Source organism: Pistacia vera, unplaced genomic scaffold (genome assembly GCF_008641045.1).
Source record: "Pistacia vera cultivar Batoury unplaced genomic scaffold, PisVer_v2 Contig425, whole genome shotgun sequence".
NCBI classification, from domain to species: Eukaryota; Viridiplantae; Streptophyta; class Magnoliopsida; order Sapindales; family Anacardiaceae; genus Pistacia; species Pistacia vera.
In genome coordinates, this window is record NW_022196252.1 from 1,217,453 (window position 1) to 1,242,309 (window position 24,857).

General features: G+C 38.8%; 1 non-coding gene across 1 annotated transcript; it reads right to left on the minus strand.

The window, feature by feature from the left end:
* Positions 1-10,726: 10,726 nt before the first annotated feature.
* On the minus strand, positions 10,727-10,833 carry LOC116143089. Its single transcript, XR_004130083.1, has one exon. It is a non-coding gene; the product is annotated as a small nucleolar RNA R71 (small nucleolar RNA).
* Between the last annotated feature and the right edge of the window lie 14,024 nt (positions 10,834-24,857).

Genomic DNA, 24,857 nt, shown 5'->3' on the forward strand with positions numbered 1-24,857 from the left:
GTAATTGTTTGATCCCTTTAACTTGTGAAGTAATTAAGGTTTAAAAGTTTGCTGCGTCAGGAATTATTAAGTCTTAAGAAGAACATTTGACTGAATTAAATACAAGCGCTTTTGTTTGTGTTGTTTAGCTTCATCGATCTCTCTAGGTCTTAAGGCTGCCACTAGATTAAATCGTCAGCGCTTATCTAGGGTTGTTTAGTAGTAAGATTAATTAGATTGCTTGTTTCCTAATTAATTACAACTAAGGAGAGATAAGAAAATAGTTCCAACGGTGAATACTCAAAGTAAGAAATGATTTATTTTTGCATCAATGATCAATTGTAAGATTCCGATGGTGGATGTTGACTTAGACCAAGTTTCGTTATTTTGATTGATTTCGGTAATTTAGGTTGAATTGCTTTTCCTGAAATTGTTTCTGTTTTTACTCAAACACCCCCCTCCCCCCAGCCTTGTTCACATAACATTAAACTCGGGTAGACACTCTCCGTGGGAACGATCCTTACTCATACTACTACATGTGTTTTTAGGTTTTAATCTTGGTTGCCTACGACAGCACACCAATAAGCTTGGAGTGTTTGCTGGATTTCAAACCTGTTGGGCATGTTGACATCACCGATCCGATCGACCGGTCCAAAAGTTCATATCGATCAACCCAAGAGCTGTCCCCTTGACGGGCCGAAGGGCGGTCTGGGTATCAGAAGATTGGTTACTCTGTCCTTTCTTTTTTATTTCTCTATAGAATTCTTCTTCCTTTTTCGGGGTCAAGATCAAAACCCCAATAAACATATTTGGGCTTGCTTACTTCTCTAGGAAGACTTCTCATGTTTGGCCCCTTAAGTGCCTAAATCTCTCACTCTGGCCAACTTTATATTTTTATATTATGGACCCTTAATAATTTATTTTAGGCTTGTTGAACATTGATTATCATATTGGGTTTCAATTTTCATTATTTCGAGCTTAGTGAATTTACCCCTCTAAAATTGGTTTAAATTTTGAAACTCAAATAAATTAATACTTCCGACATTTAAATCCTTATTGAATGTATTCCTTAAATCATGAGCTCCTTCATAGTTGTGATTTACTTCATGAATTTCGGTTTATCAATATGAAATTTCGCCCCCCACCCCCCAATTTTTTTTTTTTAATGTATTATTTTGCTTAACCCATGCTCTCTTGATGATTGTCCCTGAGTTTTTGCCCTTTTCCAAACAAGAGACATGAATTGTCCCATAGCTAATTAAAAATAATATAATTATCTCAATACTGCGTCTTAAGGCGGTATTGATTTCTTTCTCTTGACCTAATCATATAATATTTCACTATATCTTCTCATCATGTAGCAGTATATAATATAATTGTTGATGCTTGATTTTGACACCAATGACTCGCATGTGTAAAGTGTTAAGTTGCTCTTAGAAATTACACGTGAATAAATATGATAATCTAATGCAAAGACTAAATAATAAATAAAAGATGATTTTTAAAGTGGTTTGGATACTGAAGGCAAGTCTTATGTCCACTACTCTTTTATATATGAGAGATTACAAGAGGTCGCGTATAGTGAACAACGAGCAGAGGTACAACGGCTGATTATTCAGATAAAATATCAAGTCAGTCTCGTTCTCGCAGATTATCTTTGCTCTGAAAATATAGATTATAATCAAAGTGTGAGTTTTCTATCTCAAAATCCCAAAAATGAAAGGGGGAGTCCTTTATTTATAGTAGAGGAATTCAAGGTAATGATTACAAATCTACTGTTAGTGAACGACCCACTTACGCAGTGGAAAACAAAAAACATAAATGACATGGATTGTTCCTTAGGACCAAGATCTGGGTATAATATCACAGTTTATACAGTATATAAATTAAATCTGCAGAAAATCAGATTCAAGGTTCAATAATCTTACGCACGTTTGGAGGCTCCTCCAGCTTTATCCTTGAGTGTTTTGCTACCGACCCAAGTGTAGGATCGAACCGACGTAGTCCACACGAAGATAATTGCAAGGAACTAAGGAGGGATTTGGTAGATCCTCCTTAGCCTCAAGAAACAAAGAAGAAAATGAGTATTTGATTTTGGCTAAACCAAAATCTGGCGTGGGAGAGAAAAAGGGGCTGTAGGGTTTTACACTTTTCAATGAATAGTGAATGAATAAAAAACTCCCTTTTTTTTTTCAATTAACACTTTTCTTTTATAGTGTTTTTTTACTTGCCCTATTCCTATATGGAATGGCTTTGGCTCCAACCCAGACACCCATGTTTCCAAAACCCCCTATTAGATATTTATTTTAATTCATAATTATCATCAATTAAAATCAAATAATATATATATATATATATATATATAATTTTATATATATATAAATATATTAATATATATATATATATATATATTATATATATATATATATATATTTATCATTTAACAATAATGATAATTTATTTAAATATATGCGAACACTATTTAACTTATTTAATTTTTGTAATAAATTAAATAAAGTCTATGACCTCAGCAAATTTAATTGCACTATAAAATTACCAAAATACCCTTTCGACTAAAAAGACGAAAACACCCTTCTTTCTTCTTGGCTCTTAAATTATCTTCTATGTGTGTGACCTATAGGTTGCTCATCATATCGGCAGTGTATAGTATCGCGATTAACACCAATTAATTCTCTCACTAATACACAGACCAAGATTGACCCCTAGCAAGGCATCATGGCCACCCGATAGATTCGGATTCAACAAAGTAGCTACCTGTCAACGATATGGTTATCGTACAATTTGATCCTTTCATCATACGTTATCTCGACGAGACGAAGGCATAGAAATAGTGTCAACCTCCAGTTACTCTCGATGTTATGTATTCAGTTTCTAGATTAATGACTTGTATTATAAACCGGATAGAGCAACAACTTAATCCCGCTGTGGCCACAGTTTTAGTATCATTGCCATATACTGAATTGCGCCGTGAGATAACTTCTCCCATACTCGAGAGTGATGAATCCTCTGTCAACCCACCATAGTCTTGATACACTCCTTGATGCAGCCAATCACTACCATATTGACAGCTCTAAATAGAACTGCGTTAGGCTAGTGTCAAACTACACCAATCGGTGCACAAGGCACTCCGGTGATCTCAAGTCTAAGGATCACATGCACCACCATTCGTTAGAGGATTTGTTCCATAGACACTGGGGTTACCATCCATATGGAATCCTCTGGTGGGTCAGTCCAGTAAACTTGCTGTGGTATATCCGCCTATAACAAGCACCCATGTGTTACACCAGGTTGTCACCAAACAACCTTGACAAGTGAGATTAGTCATTACCTTTCAACAGGGTTGTTCAACACTATGATAGCCTTACTGTATTATCTGTGCCCTTACTTCAGAATAATATTGGGGCTACGGACATTTCTAGAATGGCCACCATATGTGCTCATAGGGTTCTCACTATCAAGATTTGAAACACTTGATACCGTCGTCGTGGTTCTACCATTCTAAGGACATATATCAATATATATTGCAATAATAATGATTTACACGATATAGAATAAAATGTCTTTTATTGATTAATGAACATTATTACAAAGAGTCAATTCTACAATAATTGATTGGCTCTAGGGCATCTACTCTAACATCTGCAAGTCGATAGGTGTCGTACAAGTCTTTCCTTGCCTCCCATTGGTTGATAACTTAGGATATATCCTCAAGTTACCTAAGGCTTGGACAAGTGTGTGGCTCCCATTGACTTATAGACAAAACCTGAATCTGCCAAGTTGGTGAAAGCCGTATTTTCTCTGTCTTGGGGTGATGTGGCAGCTCTTGGACAACGCAAAGCCCTCTTGAACTCTGATTGGAGCTAGCTGATGTAGGCTTACATCAACCCTAATTTTTTAGGCATAACAGAAGCTCCCCAGTTATTAAGGTTCAAGAATTGAATCTTGAAAACTTCATGATTATGTTGCGATCTGAATTGTCCCAAGGAGGACTAACCTGAACTAATAGTTGAGAATACCAAAATGACATGAGAATGTCAGCTTAACTTGACCAGCGAATCGAATGGAGGTCACAACATGGATCTTCGAGCATTATACAAGCGACCTAAGGTGATCATTCCAAAGAGGTTCAGCGACCTATGTCGGATCCTACTCAGTGCTACACCGATGTGCTTCGAACTTTATCTGTCATTCGTGAACTAAAAACACTTGGATATTTTACTGTCGAAAGCTAAGAATCAGTTTGCTTCGAGCTTGACACATGAAGAAGAGTGTTTTATTTGAACGACCTCTTCAGATGTTATCTGTTGTGCTTGACAGCTGTCTTAGTCAATAAAATAAGCTTTATCTGATAGACGTGTCTTTGCACAATAAGTGCCAGCCATGAGCATTAAAGCTATGCTGAAACGACATTCTCTTTTAAGGCATTAAGTGTAGATGAGGGCGTATATAATGTGGAAGTGATAATCACGTTGTCGCTTGGCGATTTCAATGAAGGGAAACGCCGGTTGATTTCCACGAAGTGTGATAGTTACTCTTCACATAGATTGACGACTCATGGTCGCAATCAATAGCTAGAAACATGTCCTGCCCAATCGTCGCGTATAAAAGAAACCAAACGTCACCTTCTTCCCTATAAAACCCTAAGCCCATTCCAAGTTTCTCATAGAACTTGCATTTTCAGAGAGAAAAACATCATTTTTACACTCAAGAAATCAATTCTTTTTCTTCCCGGTTGATACGCACTCGTCATTACAACATAACGTCCATTGCTAGCTATCCAGAGGTAAAGAAAATTTCTTCTCTTTTTCTCTTTTTGTTAAAAAACTCAGTTTATACAGTAATGGTGGGTATAGATATGGGTTTGGATGGTGAATATTCTTGGGTAGTGTTTGAAAAGAAATACCTTTAAGAATAGTAACTTAGGGCATATATCCTAAAGAAAACCATCCTTAAGAATTTTTAGGGTTTCTTTCACTCTTTTAAGTTGTTGTACAAGGCAATGTGTACGGAGACTGAGTCACCTCTACATGTTGCACATTTTTAGACTTTAAGAGAATGGACACTCTTGAGGTAAGAACAACAGGAGAGGGAAGCTTGCGGCCACCAGGTACCTCGGTAAGTCCCAGGCTGGCGGTATGAACAACAATTACAGGGGAAGAGATACAAAAGGCGATAGACCAATTTGCGATCAATGTAAACGTCTACCAACATAGGTCGCACACTACTCAGGACCCTCCCAAGGGGATGGCTGTGATCTCGGAAGCGATTTTTAAATGTGGGGTGATGATACCCCTCTACCCCTACAATAGGTCAATTCTCGACCACTTCCAAGTCGCATCGTTCCAGTTGATGCCCAATGCATATTTGATAGTAATCACTATGTAGATTGCATTTGGCAAAAATAACCTCGGTGAACTGACAGCAGTGGAACTTAGCTGCGCCTATTATCTAAAGAGGAGTAAAGACAAGGATTCATACTACCTCTCTAAGCGATCAATGATCAAAGGAGGGATATTTGGTTACCCTAGCAATGTTGGGGCTTATGAAACCAAATATTTCTTCTTTGAGTATGACAGAGTCCATAAATTTAGGGAATCGAGTGTGTTTTCCTTTAATTCTCAGACTACCCATCTTCTGTCTTTAACTCTCCTTTGATAACTAAGGCTAATGATTTTTTTGCTTTCTTGCAAAGAACAAAACGACCAGGTTGTCCATTATTAGAGTAGATGCCCTAGAGCCAATCAATTATTGTAGAATTGACTCTTTGTAATAATGTTCATTAATCAATAAAAGGCATTTTATTCTATATCGCGTAAATCATTATTATTGCCATATGTTTTGATATATGTCCTTAGAATGGTGGAACCGTGACGAGGGTATCAAGTGTTTCAAACCCTGATAATGAGAACCCTATGAGCACATATGGTGGCCATTCTAGAAACGTCCGTGGCCCTAGTATTATTCTAAAGTAAGGGCACAGATAATACGGTAAGGCTATCATAGTGTTGAACGACCCTGTTGAAAGGTAGTGACTGATCTCACTTGTCAAGGTTGTTTGGTGACAACCTGGTGCAACACATGGGTGCTTGTTGTAGGCAGATATACCGCAGCAAATTCAGTGGACTGACCCACCAGAGGATTCCATATGGATGGTAAACCCAGTGTCTATGGAACAAATCCTCTAACGAATGGTGGTACATGTGATCCTTAGACTTGAGATCACTAGAGTGCCTTGTGCATCGATTGGTGCAGTTTGAAACTAGCCTAACGTAGTTTTATTTAGAGCTGTCAATACGGTGGTGATTGGCTGCATCAAGGAGTGTATCAAGACTATGGTGGATTGACAGAGGATTCATCACTTTCGGGTACGGGAGAAGTTATCTCACGGCACAATTCAGTATATGGCAATGACACTAAAATTGTGGCCATAGTGGCATTGAGTTGTTGCTCTATCCGGTTTATAATATAGGTCATTGGTCCAGAAACTGAATACATAATATCGAGAGTAACTGAAGGTTGACACTATTTCTATGCCTTTGTCTCGTCGAGATAATGTATGATGAAAGGATCGAATTGTATGGTAACCATATCGTTGACAGGTAGCTACTTTGCTGAATCCGAATCTATCGGGTGGCCATAATGCCTTGCTAGGGCCAATCTTGGTCTATGTATTAGTGAGACGATTAATTGGTGTTAATCGCGATACTATACACTGCCGATATGATGAGGAGCCTATGGGTCACACACATAGAAGATAATTTAAGAGCCAAGAAGAAAGAAGGGCGTTTTCGTCTTTTTAGGTGAAAGGGTATTTTGGTAATTTTACAGTGCAATTAAATTTGCTGAGGTCATAGCCTTTATTTAATTTGTTAGAAAAATTAAATAAGTGAAATTACGTTTAAATGTGTGTTCGCACATATTTAATTAAATCATCATTATTGTTAAATGTTAATTAAATATTAATTGATTTTATTTGAGATAATGATGAATTAAATTAAAATATCTAATTGGGAGTGTTTGGCAACATGGGGTGTTTGGGTTGGAGCCCAAGCCCATTCCATGTGGGAATAGGGCAACTAAGTTTGCCTATAAAAGGAAAGGTGTTTGTGTGATTTGTTAATAATTAATTTTGCCCTTTTGAAAGAAAAACGCACAACACATACACACTCTCCCACGCCACTTTCACTGTTTGATTAAAAAATCAAATATTTCTTTTTTCTTCTTCTTGATCTCTTAAGACCAAGGAGGATCTAGCAAATCCCTCCTTCGTTCTTTGCGATTGTCTTCGTGTGGACTTCTACGGTTCGATCCTACACTTGGATCGGTAGCAAACATGTTCAGAGACAACATTGGTGGAGCCTCCAATGTGGGTATGAATCTAAACTTTAGATTTACTTCTCTGCAGATTCTTGATGTAAAACATAAACTATAATTTATGTGCCCTGATTTTGGGTTTTAAGGAACGATCCATAGTTGTAAAATTTTTGTTTTTCGCTGCGCAACCGGATTGTTTCCTAACATCCATGCTAACTGATTTTAGCCGCATCGAGGCATTTGGTTGCTTGCCTGAACAGAGTCGCGACGCGAAGTTGCTCATGACTACCGCCAATTTGCGAAAGTACGGTTTTTAAGCCCCGAGGTGTCTTTGGAAGCTCCAAACATAAGCAACTTCCTTCTTCATAAAAAGAGTTTTTTTTAAGTCTTTTACTAATAAGAGAAGACTTTCTTGCTGATTCACTTTCATGCCATGCAACGACCATGCCACCAAGGGTCCTAAAGACGTTGAAGAAAAATGGGGGGTTCATATTCCGTAGGATTAATCTGGCCGAACCAGCCACAGTGACCTTTAAAGGTATCCCTATGGGGGAGGGGGGGATATGAATTGGGGTCGAAAGGTAACAACTTGCAGAGTGACGTGAAGAAACTCCCCAACTCATGCCTACTCGGGCTTCGAAGAAAAAGACTGTGGGCCATAAGTCCAAGAAAAGAAAGCAATTACATGCCAAAGAAGACACTGAATCTGAACCAGAGGGCTTCGGGGTATTGCCAGGCGGGCTTCTGCCTTATCAGATCTTATCTATGGGGGCGCTCTCAAGAGAGGCTCTTGGGACTTTGGCTGCTCCCAAGTGCTCGAGAAGGGGAGAGGGAGTGACCATAGCTGCCCAAGGGGAAGTAGGCGAACAACGGGTCGATAGAGCGTCTGCCTCCTCGAGGTGAGGCTCGTCCATGCTGGATTTAATGGGGCAACCACCAAAACATTTACAACTGATGGTTTACACCCTCTTGGAATGCCAAATTGCCATAACCTTTGACGGGTTCGTGGCTTCTCAACTCGTTGACTTAGTGGCCACTGCACTCCAAATGCAAAGTTCGGTAAAGTGACCCGTTCTCTTCAAGAACTCTTCCTTATCAGTCGAAGCTTTAGCTTTTTAAGAACTTACAAAAAAAAAAAAAAAAAAAACTAACTTTCCATTTCCGTCTCATGCAGTATTGGCTCACCTTGAAAGTGGCCCAATAGAAGATGGATATGGACTCTGTTGGCAAACTTCACGAACTAAATGAATGCCAAACTAAAGCAAGATCTCGTGGCTTTAGATGCAGAGGCCAAAGCTGCCCAAGTTTAGGTGAATCTATACATGACACTGAAAGGAACTCTGCTTTGCGAGCTGATAATCCGTAAATTATACAGTTTTTATTAGATCATTTTGTCGGATTTCAGGTACTTTCTAGTGCATTTTGATCTGAATTGTTGCTTAATTCTTTACTTTTCGTGTTTCAGGTTAAAATGGACATTTTGATCAAATAAGGACGAAATTGGATAGTTTTGACTCAGAAATTAGCGGATCTCAAAAGATTGGAGAGTTTCGGAGCAGGATAAGGCACGATGAAGCTTGTTCCCAAAGAAGAGCACCGAGAATCGAAGAATCGAACGAAGAAGCAAGCAGAGTGGCAGTTCTATAATTTCAGAACTTTTCAAGAAGCTTTACCCTTGCGAAGGAATTGTCTTCGCTGCGGCGAAGTAAGCCAGGGACGAATGTGTCTGCTTCATTCTTCGTCGCGACGACAGTCAATTTTTCCAGTTTTGTTAAACGTACAGTTTCGTTTTGTGCGTGTTTTGGCTGGGTTATTTGGACTAAGTATTAAAGAAAAACTTAACCTTTTGCCAAAGGGGTCTTCAGCTTTTTAGGTTTAGCCGCTTTTACAATTTTCTTAGAGTAAAACTTTGAGCTTTTTGGATTGTTAAAGGGAGAAGATTCAGATTTTGACTAGAAGATTAATCTTTTGGGGAGATTTCTTATCATTCATCTCAGTTTCATTATGCTGAACTTGTTTATTTCTGGTTTTCGTTTTTGTATTGTAGATTTAGCTATGAACTAATCTTTTATGGGTTAGGGTTTTGATTGTAGTTTGGATTTTAATGGGTTAAGTGTTTGATTGTTTTATTTTCATATGAATCTGCATGGGTTATGTGTTACTCTGAATTTTTAATGCTTTATATGATGAACATGATGAGATTGAGAAATAATTCATGTTAGGCTTCTTGGGTAAACACCATTATAGTATTGGATGCTAGAGATAGATTCAAGAATTAATGAAATCATTTTAGAATTCTTTTGCTTAATGATTTTGGAATTATTAATCTTCAAATTGTTGGGTGCGGAAGGTTAATAAGGATGAATAGGAAAACATAGCCCGAGAGGGTATGTTTAACACATTAGTGAGTTCGATTTACAACCATTGCATATGAATGTGAATTTAGTGTAATTTTTAGGTTTAACCCATAAAATCCAAATGAAGTCAAAACCCTACCTGTTTCGCTTGAATTGATATTCCGTGTTTCATATTGCTTTCTTAATTAAGTTTTAATTCTTAGTCTAAAATTCATTGTCTTTTTAATTAAAATTTGCTCCCACCAATCCAAAGAATTCGATTGCTTCAACTTGGTAACATTAGGAAACTTAGTGCTTTGCTAACAATCCTCATGGGAACGATATCCTACTCATCATTTTATTACTTGAGCGACTAGTATACTTGCTACATTTTTGCATGTTGTAAGAAACACGCATCTAGTTTTTGGCGCTGTTGCCGGGGATAGTTTTAAGTTAACTTTGAGTTTTTCCTTAAGTTTAGCTAGATTGAAGTTTTAATTTTTGTTTTTAATTTTCATTAGAGTTGAGATCTCACTTTTCTTTCACTTGTGTTCATTCAGTTTATGCGAAGAGCAAGACGTCAACCAGTGGTTCCTGTTGACCTTGAGCTTGAGAGGACCGTGAGGAGACGTAACAGAGAGAGAAGAGAAAGAGATAATCTTACTGTAGAATCAGAAGAAGTTGTTGTTGAAATGGCTAAATAAGAAAACAGGACACTGAGGGAATTTTCAGTTCCCACAGTGAATGGAAGTGGGTCAAGTATTACTAGACCTACAGTACAAGCAAACAACTTTGAGATCAAGCCGGCAATCATCCAGATGATCCAGTAGTCGGTTAGATTCAACGGTGATTTGAAGGAAGATCCGAATCAGCATATTGCAAATTTCCTGGAAATTTGCGACACCTTCAAGTCAAATGGAGTGTCGGATGATGCTATTAGGCTGCGATTATTCCCATTATCATTGGGAGATAAAGCAAAGGGGTGGTTAATGGCATTACCACCGGGAACAATAACAACATGGAATGATCTAGCACAGAAATTCCTAACCAAGTTCTTTCCTCCGGCGAAGTCAGCGAAATTGAGAAATGATATCACATCATTTCTACAAGATGATGCCGAGTCGTTGTACAAGGCTTGGGAGAGATACAAGGAGTTAATGAGAAAGTGTCCACACCATGGTCTGCCAGTTTGGCTTCAAGTCCAAACATTCTACAATGGGTTGATGGGTAACGTGCAAACCATGGTGGATGCAGCTTCAGGAGGGGCCTTGCAGAATAAGACACCAGAGAAGGCGTATGAGTTGCTTGAGGTTTTGGCAAGCAACAACTATCAAAGATCGAATGAGAGAGTCACAACGAGGAAATCTTCGGGTCTTCATGAAGTTGATGCCTTCACAGCCATCTCAGCCCAACTCACTGCACTTCAAAAACAGTTGGGAACTATGTAGGTAAATTCTATACAAGCACCTCAACTAACATTTGAATTTTGTGTAGGAAACCATGTGAGCAACGAGTGTCAAGTTGGGAACACATTTGCTTCGACATCTTCATCAACAGAGCAAGTGAACTACTTGGCCAGAAATCAGAGACAACCGAACAACCCATACTCCAACACATACAACCCAGGTTGGAGAAATCATCCAAATTTAGCTTGGGGAAATCAGAACCAGCAAAGTAATCAATGGAACCAGAGGCAAGTTCCAAATAACCAACCAGGATTGACTAATCAACCGGGAGATCAAAGAGTGACGAAGTTGGAGGATATGTTTGGTAAATTCATGCAAGAGACCACTGGATTCATGAATGAGACGAGGACAAATTTTAGAAACCAAGGGGCATCCATTCGGAATCTTGAGGTACAAATGGGCGAATTGGCCGAGAAGCTGAATGATAGACCGCAGGGTTCTCTACCGAGCAATACAGTGACTAACCCACGTGAGCAAGTAAATGAAATTTTATTGAGAAGTGGGAGAGTTTTAGAAGAGGTGAGTGATCCAAGGAAAGAGGAAACTTCATCAAAGAAAAATGAAGAATCTGATGAGGAAATTGATGAAGAAATTGAAGCTGAAAAGAAACCACCCAGCCTGAAGAAAGATGAGCAGAAGCAGGAACAAGGGAAAGAGAAATTGCCATTCCCTGAAATTCCACCAGAGTTGGCACATCACACTCCACCGATACCATTTCCTCAAAGACTCAGAAAAGAGAAACAGGATAAGCAGTTTATTAAATTTCTTGATGTTTTTAAAAAACTGCATATTAACATTCCTTTTGCAGATGCATTGCAATAGATGCCGAGCTACGCGAAATTTCTCAAGGAAATTAGAAGATGAGGAAACGGTGATGCTTACAGAAGAGTGCAGCGCAATTCTCCAGAAAAAGCTGCCCCCGAAACTCAAAGATCCAGGGAGTTTTACTATTCCTTGCACTATAGGAGATATAACCTTTGATCGAGTTCTATGTGACCTAGGTGCTAGCATTAACCTTATGCCTTTTTCTGTGTTCAGGAAACTAGGAATCGGTGAAGTTAAGCCGACATCCATATGCTTGCAACTTGCAGATCAATCAATAAAGCTTCCGAGGGGTATTGTGGAGGATGTGCTGATTAAGGTGGACAAGTTTATTTTTCCTGTGGACTTCTTTGTGTTGGATATGGAAGAAGACAAAGAGATTCCTCTTATCCTGGGACGACCATTCCTAGCCACTGGAAGAGTGTTAATCGACGTTCAAGAAGGGAAGTTGATCATGAGGATGCAAGATGAAGAAATAACATTTAATGTCCTTGGATCAATGAAAGCTCCACCTGAACAAGAGTCGTGTTTAAAAATTGATGTGGTAAATCAGTCAAGAGTTGAACCTTGCCAACTGAATAATCTTAAGGTGGAAATTAAGAACTGCATTAGAAAACCAAATAAGTTCGGAAGTGAGAACCATGACGGAAGAGGTTGCACAAAATTCCAAGACAAGCCAGTCGAATTTGAGTACACATAAGGAACGGGTCTCTGGGATAAAAAGGGGTGAAGTTAAGCAAGGAAAACGGAAGGCGGTCAGAGAGACGAGTCGAGCTACCAAAGTTATGACCAAGGGGTGGAAATGGGTAGTGAAACTTGCAACAAAGCCACTGTGTGAAAAAGATCATCAACAAATAAAGCTCCGGTACAAGGGAAATTTTCGGGATGTGATGTATTTGGACAGTCCGGGCTGATTCAGAATTGAGAGAGTCGAGCTTTCGACTATAAACAAGCGCTTCTTGGGAGGCAACCCAAGTGTTTTTAACTTTTTACTTTTAATTTTGTCGTTCAAATTTATTTAATTTCAGTATGAGTTTGTATAAAATTTGATGTTTTTGTTTTTGGGTGTTTCAGGTGAAGTTGTGAGCCAAAGAAAGGTATGAAAATGCTCCAAACTTCGCCGGGGCGAAGAAAGTTTCTTCGCCGCGGCGAAGCAAACTGAATAGAAGAGTTAGCTCCTGGACGATTTCGCCGCGGCGAAGGAATTGTTGTCCCCGCGGCGAAGAAAGTGAATTAATTTGGTGAAAATTTGGCTAAGGCATTTCGCCGCGGCGAAGAAATTTTCTTCGCCGGGGTGAAGAAAACCTTGACTCCTTGGGAAGGTTTCGCCCCGGCGAAGAATTTGTCTTCGCCGTGGCAAAACCTGGGAATTTTATTGATTGTTGTTCATGAACTAAGAACGTCGCCGCAGCGAAGTTTATTCTTCGTCGCGGCGAAACCTGGACATTTTATTAGGGTTTATGAATGATGAACTTCGCCGCAGCGAAGAACCTTCTTCGCCGCGGCAACGAGCCTTTTCTATAAATACTTGCTTTATTCTTTTCATTTTCACGCCGCCTTGCATTTTGAGTTGAGAGAAAATTTTTCAAACTTCAATCTTTTGCTTCCATTTTGCTTTTCCAACAAAATTTCTTACTCCACAACATCACTAAACACCAAAACAACCCTTTTCAACAACAATTTCGCGAAAATTTCACAAAAATTTTTGAATCAAAAATTTGGGGCTTTTCAATCTGGGTCGTTTCTGCTTCAATTGGTGGTGCACACTCCTTCATTGTGGTAAGATCTCAACAACCCAAGGCTTAAATTCGAAAAATTTCATGTTGCTAAGCATAGATCTGAAAATTTTGTGCGATTGAATTGAGAAGCGTTTTGTGGATGTTGAGTTGTGATTGTGTCTGAAGAAGAGTGTTTGTGCAGTGCTTGATTGATAGGAGTGTAGGGGTTGAAATTTTTGAAGTGTTTGGGTGAAATTGAAAATTTGTAGTTTGGGGGTGAATTGAAAATTTTTGGAAGTGTGGGTTATTTTTGCAGGTTGGAAGTGATTGTGTTGAATTAGGACTGAATTTTTGGGGTTAAAATTTTGGATTGGAACTTAGTTGGAAAAATGGCTCCGAAAATTAAGCACTCGTATAAGGGCAAGAGTAAGAGTAAGGGAAGAGTGTTGACAACCGGTTTGTGAACGATGAAGCCCGTAAAAGATATGAGGCGGTAATCCAAAGAAAGGATAAGGGTTTCATCCCTGAGCGTGGATTGACCGCAACACAAACTTTTGATTGGAGTAGAGGGAGACGTTGGGACATGTTCATGCGTGCTCTTGAAGTTCTGGCTATAGAACCATTGGTGAGGGAGTTCTATGCCAACTTCCCGGAATGTCATGAAGATACTGTGTTTGTACGAGGGGAGGATGTGCCATTTATGGCAAAGGAGATCAATAAGTTCTATAACTTGCTCGAAATTTTCAATGATCAGTATGTGGAGTTCAAAAGATCACAATTTGATGATGATATTATCCTGCCGGTCATTGCAAAACCTGGGGTAGAGTGGGAAGTGTCTAAGAAACAAAAGAAGACACTCAAAGGAACACAGTTGATACCAATGGCTCGGCTATGGCAGTACTTTGTCTGTGCTAAATTAATGCCGGAATCGCACTACAGCACAGTGACTCATGAGAAGGCAATTTTGCTCTACTCTATTGCCACAGGGAAGAGTATGGATGTGGGAGACATCATTTTTAATAGTGTCAAGCTAGCATCCAAACAGGGGTGAGCGAGTTACTGTTTCCCGCATCTCATCACAGCTTTGTGCCTAAACGTTGGGGTCAAGGTTCAAGATGATGAGCAGCGTATTCATGCTGCTCCAACTCTAGATTCAGACCATTACAAGAAACACCTTGACCGAACAGAAGCTACACAACCAAGAGCAGGGGCGAAAAGGCAGAGAACAAGCCTTGCCACATCATCCAGCTCCAAAGGTTCACAAAAAGAGATGATGCAAGAAATGATAGGCCTGATTTAATATATGAAGAGACGTCAGGATTGGATGATGGAGCGGACTGAAATGATGCATGAACTACTGACAAATAGCTTCAAGGAGCTTAATGTTGACACTTCAGCGTACCAATGGGTCGACTGGAACTCAGATGAGTGGATAGGCTCAGAGGAAGAAGAGGAAGACGAGGAAGAAGAAGAAGAAGAGGAAGAACAAGACTGAACTAGAGCACCTGTTTATGTTTTGTGTTTGTTTAATTGCTTTCATTTAATTTTGTGCCCACTTGAAACTTTAAACTTAGTTTATTTTGGTTTTGGATTTTGTTTATTTTGTTTGTTGTTTAGTTGATGTTTTTAATTAGTAGTTGTTGAAAGGACGAGATTAGGTTGTAATATTTTCAAGTTAGTTGTGAATTCGTTCTAACATGAAGGACACCACAGTTTTTTTTGTTTTGACAGATTTTGGATGATGAAAAGTCCGAGAACGGGTGAACATTGTGGAGCGACAATTCATGAATTAACCAGGGAGCATTCTCGTGCCTTAATTGTTTTTCTTTTGTTTTTCTCCATTCCTGATTTGTGCATAATGGAACATTGGGGACAATGTCATGTTTAGTTTGGGGGTAGGGAATTGATGTTGAGTTTAAGGGTATATTGGCTAGAAACCAGTAACCGCCTTAAAAACTGCCTAGCAGCATTTGGCGACCTCGAGTTTAACAATGCCACGTACACCTTAAACTGTAAAATTTTTTTATTAAGGGTATATTGGCTGGAAACCAGTAACTGCCTTAAAAACTGCCTAGCAGTATTTGGCGACCTCGGGTTTAACAACGCCGCGTACACCTTAAACTGTAAAATCTATTTTAAGGGTATATTGGCTGGAAACCAGTAACTGCCTTAAAAACTGCCTAGCAGCACTTGGCGACCTCGGGTTTAACAATGCCACGTACACCTTAACAAAAAAATTAAAAAAAAAAATTTTTGTTTTGTTATTTATTTTCTTTTGGTTGTTTCGTTTTTGCCGATGATGATTTGCATAAATCAATGATGAGAATAGAATTGTTGAATTTTTATTGTTGAGAAATGTTAAGCATTGCTTCAAGTTTATATTTATTGACTGGATTTTGATTGAGGTTTGTTGAGTGGTTCAACCACCATTTTCATTTTTTCGGCATGCTTAGATTCATTTTATGCGATTAGGTAAAGTCTTGATAATGTTGGTGGACTCTAGAACCTAGTTGAGAAATGCTTGAGGCGAAATTCTAGGATTAGACATGGTTGAGGAGATGATATAGGCATTTTTTCGGAACGTTTGAGCCTTTCTAGCCGACACATGAATGAAATTATCCCTAGTCACCCATTTGAGCTGTATGAACTTTGCTTTATTTTTCTTGGAAAACAACAGAATTGTCAAATCCTTTTACCCTAAACACTTTATCATACCTTTAGGAGAATTCGGTTCTAGTGCGAAACAAAGAATGAGAAAAGTGTACGAATGAACAAAAGAATAGTTTGGGGGTTGAAAGAAGAAAAATGAAGAAGAGACCAAAAGAATGATGTGGGGGGTTGAGAGAAAAGAATAAAAACAAAAGTGGTAGTCACCTTAATTCGATTCAATTGATTGTGTTAAAAAAATAAAAAATAAAATAAACACAATGCTGCCTAGTTTAAGGATATACCGGCTGGAAACCAGAACCCGTCTTAAAAACTGCCTAGCAGTACTTGGCGACCTCGGGTTTAACAACGCCACGTATACCTTAAATGAGTCTCCCCTGCATTTTTGGTATTCAAAAGTTTTAAAGATACGCGTTTGAAGGCTGTGAATTAGTGGACATGTCGATTGGTGGTTGAGAAGGTGTGGGTTTCGGTGTAATTTTAGTTTTGCTTTAGGACAACCGAGTTCTCTTACTTTGTTTCCTATCCTTTTTATTGGAGCCCGTGACCCGAGCCTAACGTTACAAGCTTTTAAAGACCTTTTGATTCTCATCTGTGTTTAGTCCTCATTAGTGGAGAGTAGTTCGATATTTAGGCTTATGGAGTCTGCCACCATTTGATAAACTTTACAATTTTTGCATAAAATAATCCGGGAAGTTGGAATGTGGATGAAGTAGGGATCACCGCTTGGTGGACCGATTGAGGAAGACAGTTGATGTAGCTTATAACTTCTTGGAGTGTTGAACATTTCCTTTAATAATTTTTACAACTTTTGAGACATGTGCAACTTCTAGGCAATTCTTGTGGAATTTGAGTTTGTTAGTTTTGTCATTTTGTTTTCAGTTTTTGTGTGTGTTGTGTGTTTTTATTTTTGTTTTTTGTCTGTGTTTTCGTTAGTTTTGTACTGTATGCTCGGGGACAAGCATCTCTTTAGTTTGGGGTAGTTGATAATCCGTAAATTATACAGTTTTTTTTAGATCATTTTGTCGGATTTCAGGTCTTTCTAGTGCATTTTGATCTGAATTGTTGCTTAATTCTTTACTTTTCGTGTTTCAGGTTAAAATGGACATTTTGATCAAATAAGGACGAAATTGGATAGTTTTGACTCAGAAATTGCGGATCTCAAAAGATTGAGAATTTCGAGCAGGATAGGCACGATGAAGCTTGTTCCCAAAAGAGGCACCGAGAATCGAAGAATCGAACGAAGAAGCAGCGCAGAGTGGGCAGTTCTATAATTTCAGAACTTTCAAGAAGCTTCACCCTGCGAAGGAATTGTCTTCGCTGCGGCGAAGTAAGCCAGGGACGAATGTGTCTGCTTCATTCTTCGCCGCGAGACGGTCAATTTTTCCAGTTTTTAACGCACAGTTTCGTTTTGTGCGTGTTTTTGGCTGGGTTATTTGGACTAAGTATAAAAGAAAAATTAACCTTTTGCCAAGGGGTCTTCACTTTTTAGGTTTAGCCGCTTTTACATTTTCTTGGTAAAACTTTGAGCTTTTCGATTGTTAAAGGGAAGATTCGGATTTTGACTAGAAATTAATCTTTTGGGGAGATTTCTTATCATTCATCTCAGTTTCATTATGCTGACTTGTTATTTTCTGGTTTCCTTTTGTATTGTAGTTTAGCTATGAACTAATCTTTTATGGTTAGGGTTTTGATTGTATTTTTGATTTAATGGGTTAAGTGTTTGATTGTTTTATTTTCATATGAATCTGCATGGGTTATGTGTTACTCTGAATTTTTAATGCTTTATATGATGAACATGATGAGATTGAGAAATAATTTATGTTAGGCTTCTTGGGTAAACACCATTATAGTATTGGATGCTAGAGATAGATTCAAGAATTAATGAAATCATTTTAGAATTCTTTTGCTTAATGATTTTGGAATTATTAATCTTCAAATTGTTGGGTGCAGAAGGTTAATAAGGATGAATAGGAAAACATAGCCCGAGAGGGTATGTTTAACACATTAGCGAGTTCGATTTACAACCATTGCATATGAATGTGAATTTAGTGTAATTTTTAGGTTTAACCCATAAAATCCAAATGAAGTCAAAACCCTACCCATTTCGCTTGAATTGATATTCCGTGTTTCATATTGCTTTCTTAATTAAGTTTTAATTCTTAGTCTAAAATTCATTGTCTTTTTAATTAAAATTTGCTCCCACCAATCCAAAGAATTCGATTGCTTCAACTTGGTAACATTAGGAAACTTCGTTCTTTGCTAACAATCCTCGTGGGAACTATATCCTACTCATCATTTTATTACTTGAGCGACTAGTATACTTGCTACATTTTTGCATGTTGTAAGAAACACGCATCACGAGCATCAGACTTCAACAAGGTCAAGCTCGAGAAGAAGAATGATGAAAATAAAGAGTTCCAGCGAACAATAGTGACACTCACCAAGGAGTTGAGCCAGAGAGAAAAGGAATTGCAAAAGAGCTTAGAGAGTGAAAAGGCAACATAAAAGACCCAAGCTGAGTTGTAGGAAAACTCAGAGAAGCAGAAGAGGGCGCCGTAGACAGATCTCGAGCTATAGCCCAAGGGTGAGTCATTTCGCTAAACGAATAGATAAGGCACTAGAACATTGAGCTCAAGAGGAAGGCTGCTCACTGGGCAATACAAGCTATATATAGCTTGCGATCGAGAAATCTAGAAATGGATATCTTCGACTTCCCTAATGATTACCAAGCGATTCTTGTTTCTATGCTTGAGGCTGAAGAGGCCAAACAGCGAGAGGAATAAGAACTTCCCCTAAAGGATGATAAGCCAGAAAAAAATATTCCCTGGAGGTTGGCGATTAGCCAAACGACCAAGAGGTCACACCTATGGGGCCTAAAAATGAAGACCAGTGATCGCTCCCTTTTCTGCTGAAACGAAGTCTTTTTGCTTACTCTTTTGTTAATGTAGCTCCTTGTCACTTTTGTATACATTTTTTGAATATATAAAAAAAAAGACTTTTTGATAATTTGTGATAGCACTTTTATAACTCAAGCACTTCACAAATATAGCATATCCGATCATTGAACTTGTAAAATGTTATAAAGAACAAGATTATTAAAAACTTGAGATTACGACACAAGTATTTCTTTTGAGGAGAATTAGAATACTCTTATTTACGATATTTACAACAACAAAACCTTACAATTAAAAAATGATCAAGCTATAAGCGAATTTGGAATTACTGATAATAAGGGCGGAGATACTCAACATTCCATGCTTATGGTACTTCAGAACCATTAAGCCTTTTGAGGTGATACGTTCTAAGTCTTATTACCTTAGTGATGCAATATGGACCTTCCTTGTTAGGCCCCAATACCCTCGCACTTGGTTCTCTTGTACTGAGAATGACTTCTTTCAAAACTAGGTTGCCAACCTAGAAGTCTTTTTGTAATAACTGCTTTATACTACTATACTCATAAAAAAAAACACATACAACAAAATAAAGGTACACTAATAAAAATAGTTGGGCCCAAAAATTTTCTTTCATTTAATATACATATTCTTTACATAAAGTTAGTATCATTTACAAAAGTTCTCAAAAGTGTGGTGGACAGTGTAACTACTCTCCCCCGCCCGCTGACGTCCATCCGACCGTGTACTCACCTAGAACCTGCAAAAGCATAGAAAAACAACGGGGTGAGCACAACTAATGCTCAGTAAGTAAATCCTCTACTTGTCTATCCCCGTAACACATTCTCTTAATTCTTTCCTTACATTATTCTTTTCTCATCTCTGTTCTCTTTCTGTCTCTGTTTCTCATATTCTTTGCTATACACCCTCTGGTGTATGTCACGGCCTCATCTTACCGGAGGCACGGCCGGGAACTCAACCCGCTCTTCATGACTTTACTCTTTTTCTCTTTCTATTCTTTCTATTCCTTTGTTTCTCATTCTTACTCATTGGAATGTCACGGCCTCATCTGACCGGAGGAACGGCTGGGCGCTAGCACTCTATGTGACTTCTGCTAATTTCTCTACCGATCGAGTTTGGTCATGAATGGATTCGGAACCCTTGGCCATGCGAGTGTACATTCTTTCTCTCTATCTCTTGAATGTCACGGTCCCTTCTTACCGGAGGCACGGCTGGAATCCCATGTTCCACTTTACGTGACGGTCATGGCCCCATCTTACCGGAGGCACGGCTAGGGATCACAAAGCACCCACTCTCGTGACTCTACTCATCACTCACGGGTTCCCCATTGCACAACTTGCTCTATTCTCTTCTTTAGCTCTTAGAGTAGCTTGTGCACAAGGTTTCTACTCTTTCTCTAGCTACTCATCATAATGTAGCTTAACTCTTAGAGTAATTCTCTACTCTTTCTCAACTTTTTCTCAACTTTTTCTCAAGTTCTTTCTCAATGCACAATTAATGCATATGGATGGTTCATGCTCATTAATGCACTTAGGAAATGCCAATATGTAATGTTGCAATAATTAAGTTTCATAACTTATTCTCATGCTTCTCTTAGGCATTTCATCAAACAACTCATGTGCATATAAAAACTCTTCTCTAACTACAACTCTATTTCTCTTTTTAACCATCCAAAATTGGAAGTAAACTCCCTTCCATGGGCATAATCCCTACCATAGAAGAACACTCCCAAAATATAGACTCAGTCTCATCTAACTTCATCTCAACTCATCACACATCCACACTTCTTATAAAGGACAAGTTTCCAACAAACTCAACATGAATACTTATCTCAATTTAATTTCTCAACAAGTATACATATATCTCTACTCAATTTCTCAATAACATACATAAAACATGCATACATCATTTCTACTAAATCTCTACTCAAGAGAATTCTCAAATCTCAACTTGGGTTGGGATTTACTTACCTTGTGATGATGTAATTCCACTAACACTTCACTTTTTCCTTTGGTAGAAGACTTTTCTCTACACCTTAAAACAATAACACATTAAGACCTCATCACCTTTATAGGTAAAATTCACATTTAGAGTAAGAAATCTTACCTTAGGATGACTTAGATCAATTCTCTACCAAGATCTAACTAAAAAACCTTCAAAATCCTTGAAAGCTTGAAGGAGAAATTGAGAGGAATTGGAGAATGAAAGAGACGGTGGAAGAAGATGAATGAATGGGTTTCTAAAGTTGAACCCTTATTATCTCATATTTTCTCCATTCTTTCCCATTTTACCCTTACTCTTTCTTAAGAATTCCACTTTTGCCCTTTTAATTCTTAAAAATGCACCCCCATTTAAACTATTCTCCATGCAATTTCCTTGCATTTCACTCCCCACTTTTCTTGCTAATTAGGGGTAGAATGATCATTGTGCCCCAAAGGAAGAATTCTCTAGAAACTTCATTAAACGTTTTGTTAGGCTCGTTGCCACGGTGAAGACTATTTCTTCGCCCCGGCAAAACTTCACAGAACCTACCCATGGATTGCAGGACCTCATCGCCGCAGCGACGGTTCTTCTTCGCCCCAGTGAAGACAGTAACCCCAAAATTCCACCAAGTCTCTACAATTTCAGGGCAACCACTCAACCCAACCAAAGCATCCATCCAATCAAGGGCCAACCAAACCATATTAACAATATTCCAAGTCAAACAAGAGTAAAGTAAGAGACATTAGCTACGTACCTCGAGTGGGGCGTTACACTTTTTTCTTGACTTTAGAGTCGAAAAATCTTTTTGCCCGCTACTGGTAGGAAGCTATCCTTAGCCGAGCCTTGTCGCAGTGTTCTTCAAGTAAGTCTAGACTCATACGTAAGAGTGCCTCATTGTCTGTTTCACTGAAAAACTCTATCCGAATGAATCAGTACCTACTCCCACTAGAACTATTGCCTTGCAACCATATGCTAGCGAGAAAGGTGTTTCTAAAGTAGGGGTTCTCGGAGTTGTTCTATATGCCCATAAAACTGCTAGGAGATCTTTGACCCAATTGCCCTTGGTTAAGCCAAGCTTGGCCTTCAATGTGTGTTTAATAGTCTTGTTGATAGCTTCAACCTGACCATTGGCTTGCGGTCTTGCCATTAAGGTGAATTTCTTATGAATCCCTAACTCTTCGTAAAATTGCTTGAATTCCTTATCGTCGAACTGCTTCCTATTATCTGAGATGAGTGTATGAGGAGTTCCATAGCGACACACTATATTCTTGAAGACGAAGTCTTTAAACTTCTTTGTAGTGATCGTGGCCAAAGGTTTTGCTTTGACCCACTTAGTGAAACAATCCACTGTGACCACCGTATACTTGACGCCCCCTTTGCTGGCTGGCATGGGCCCTATGAGATCAATTTCCTACATTGAGAATGGCTAAGGACTGGTCATCGTCGCTAGTTAGTGGGAAGGAGGTCATGGGACGTTTGTAACAGCCACTACTACTCAAAAGCTTATAATGAAAAACATATAAAATAACATAAAGAAATTGGGCCCAAAATTTTCTTTTATTAAATATATTTATATATTCTACAAACATATACATTTTTTTTACAAATATATACATTTTTACACAAAATGTATGACATATACAAAAGTCATAAAAAACATAAGAGACAGTGTAGCCACTCCTTCTCGAACGCCGACATCCATCCGACAGTGTCCTCACCTAGGTCCTGCAAAACATAGGAAAACAACGGGGTGAGCACTAAAACAATGCTTAGTAAGTAAATCCTCTACTCATGCTAGCCCCGTAACTCTCTCTCTCTCTAATTCTTTCCTTACAACTCCTCGTTCAATTTCTCTTTGTGTACTTCTCTCTTTTTCTCTTTCTCTTTCTCTTAAAACTCTTTTCTATTACCTCTCTTTAGTAAGTCACAACCCCATCTTACCGGGGGCACGGCCGGGACTCGCTCCCACTCTACGTGACCTCTACTCATTCTAGCCGATCGGACTCGGTTATGCATGGATTCGGAACCCTTGGCCATGTGAGTATATAATCTCTCTCTCTCGGGTACTCGGGTATAGCCCTCATCCGCATGCACTCTCACGGGCTACACCACTTCTCTATCTGATACTCATGCCGCGCTCTCAATGCGGCGTACATGCGGGAATACTCTACCCATTACTCACGGGTTCCCCATCGCACAACCTACTCTATTCTCTTAACTCTTAAAGAACTTATACTCACATTCTATACTAAATCTCAAGCTACTTCTCAAGTGTATAAACAAAGGTGTAGAGCTATCTCATGCTCCCTAATGCACTAATGAAATGCCAACTACAAGATTTCCTCAAAACAGTCATTCTGCACCAGTCACACTAAAACGGCCATAACTTATGCTATACACCTCGGATTACTACGGTTCTGGTCTCGTTTCAAAGCTTAGAAACAGGGCTACAACTTCTCTGTTTTGGTCTCAGCCCAGTTCAAACCGTAAGATGCTCAAAAATTACTTAGAAAGTTACGGCAGTGACAGGGCAGATTTCACTTAGGCATTTCATCAAACAACTCATGTGCATATAAACACTCTACTAAAATTACTACTATACTTCATTCTCTAGCCATCCAAAATGGGGAAAAACTCCCTCAAATACTCATAATCCCTGTCAAGAAAAGCACTCCCAAAAAGCTTCACACAACATCTCTCAAACTTCATCTCAAATTCCATTCTCAATACACATTAAAACACTTCTCATACATGGAATCTATCCAACAACTACAAAAATAGCTACTCATCTCAATTCAATTTTCTCATAAGTCATACTACATACTGATCATGCATACATCTCTACACAAAAAGCTTGTTTAAAACTCAAGTTGGTTGGATTTACTTACCTTGTGCAAAGATGACTTCTTTAGCACTTTTCCTTCCCTTTGTGGACTTGTCTCTTCTCTACAACTCAAAACAACCACAAGGACAGCAACAACCAAATAAGACTTCACTACAATTATAAGAAAACTCACATCTAAAGCATGAATCCTTACCTTAGGATGCTTTAGATGAAATCTCTACTCAAAACCCCTCTTAAATCCCTTAGAAATCTTGGAAGATTGGATGGAGAAATTGAGAGAAAATGGGCAAATGGAAGAGGCGGTGGAATGAAGAAATAAAGGGTTTCTCTACACTTAACCCTTTTTAGTTCATATTATAAGCTTCATTTCCCATTTTGCCCTTGTCCTTCCTTGGAAATTCCATCTATATCCTTTGATTCTTTACAAATACACCCCCATCAAAACACAATCTCTACTAAATTTCCTTTCATTTTACTCTCCACTTTTCCTACTAATTAGGGGTAGAATGGTCATTGTGTCCCAAAAGAAGAATTCTCTAGAAAACTCAAGAATCTTTGTCTTAGGCTCGTTGCCGCGGTGAAGCATTTTCCGTCGCCTCGACGAAACAGGGCAGAACCTACCCGTAGTGCAACCCCTCCTCCTCGCCACGGTGAAATACGTACCTCAAGTGGGATATTACATGGGTAGAGGGAAACTGTCCTTCGGACAGGCTTTGTTGAGGTTGGTGAAATCAATGCAAACTCGCCATTTGCCATAGGGTTTCTTCACCAAAACAGGATTGGCGACCCAA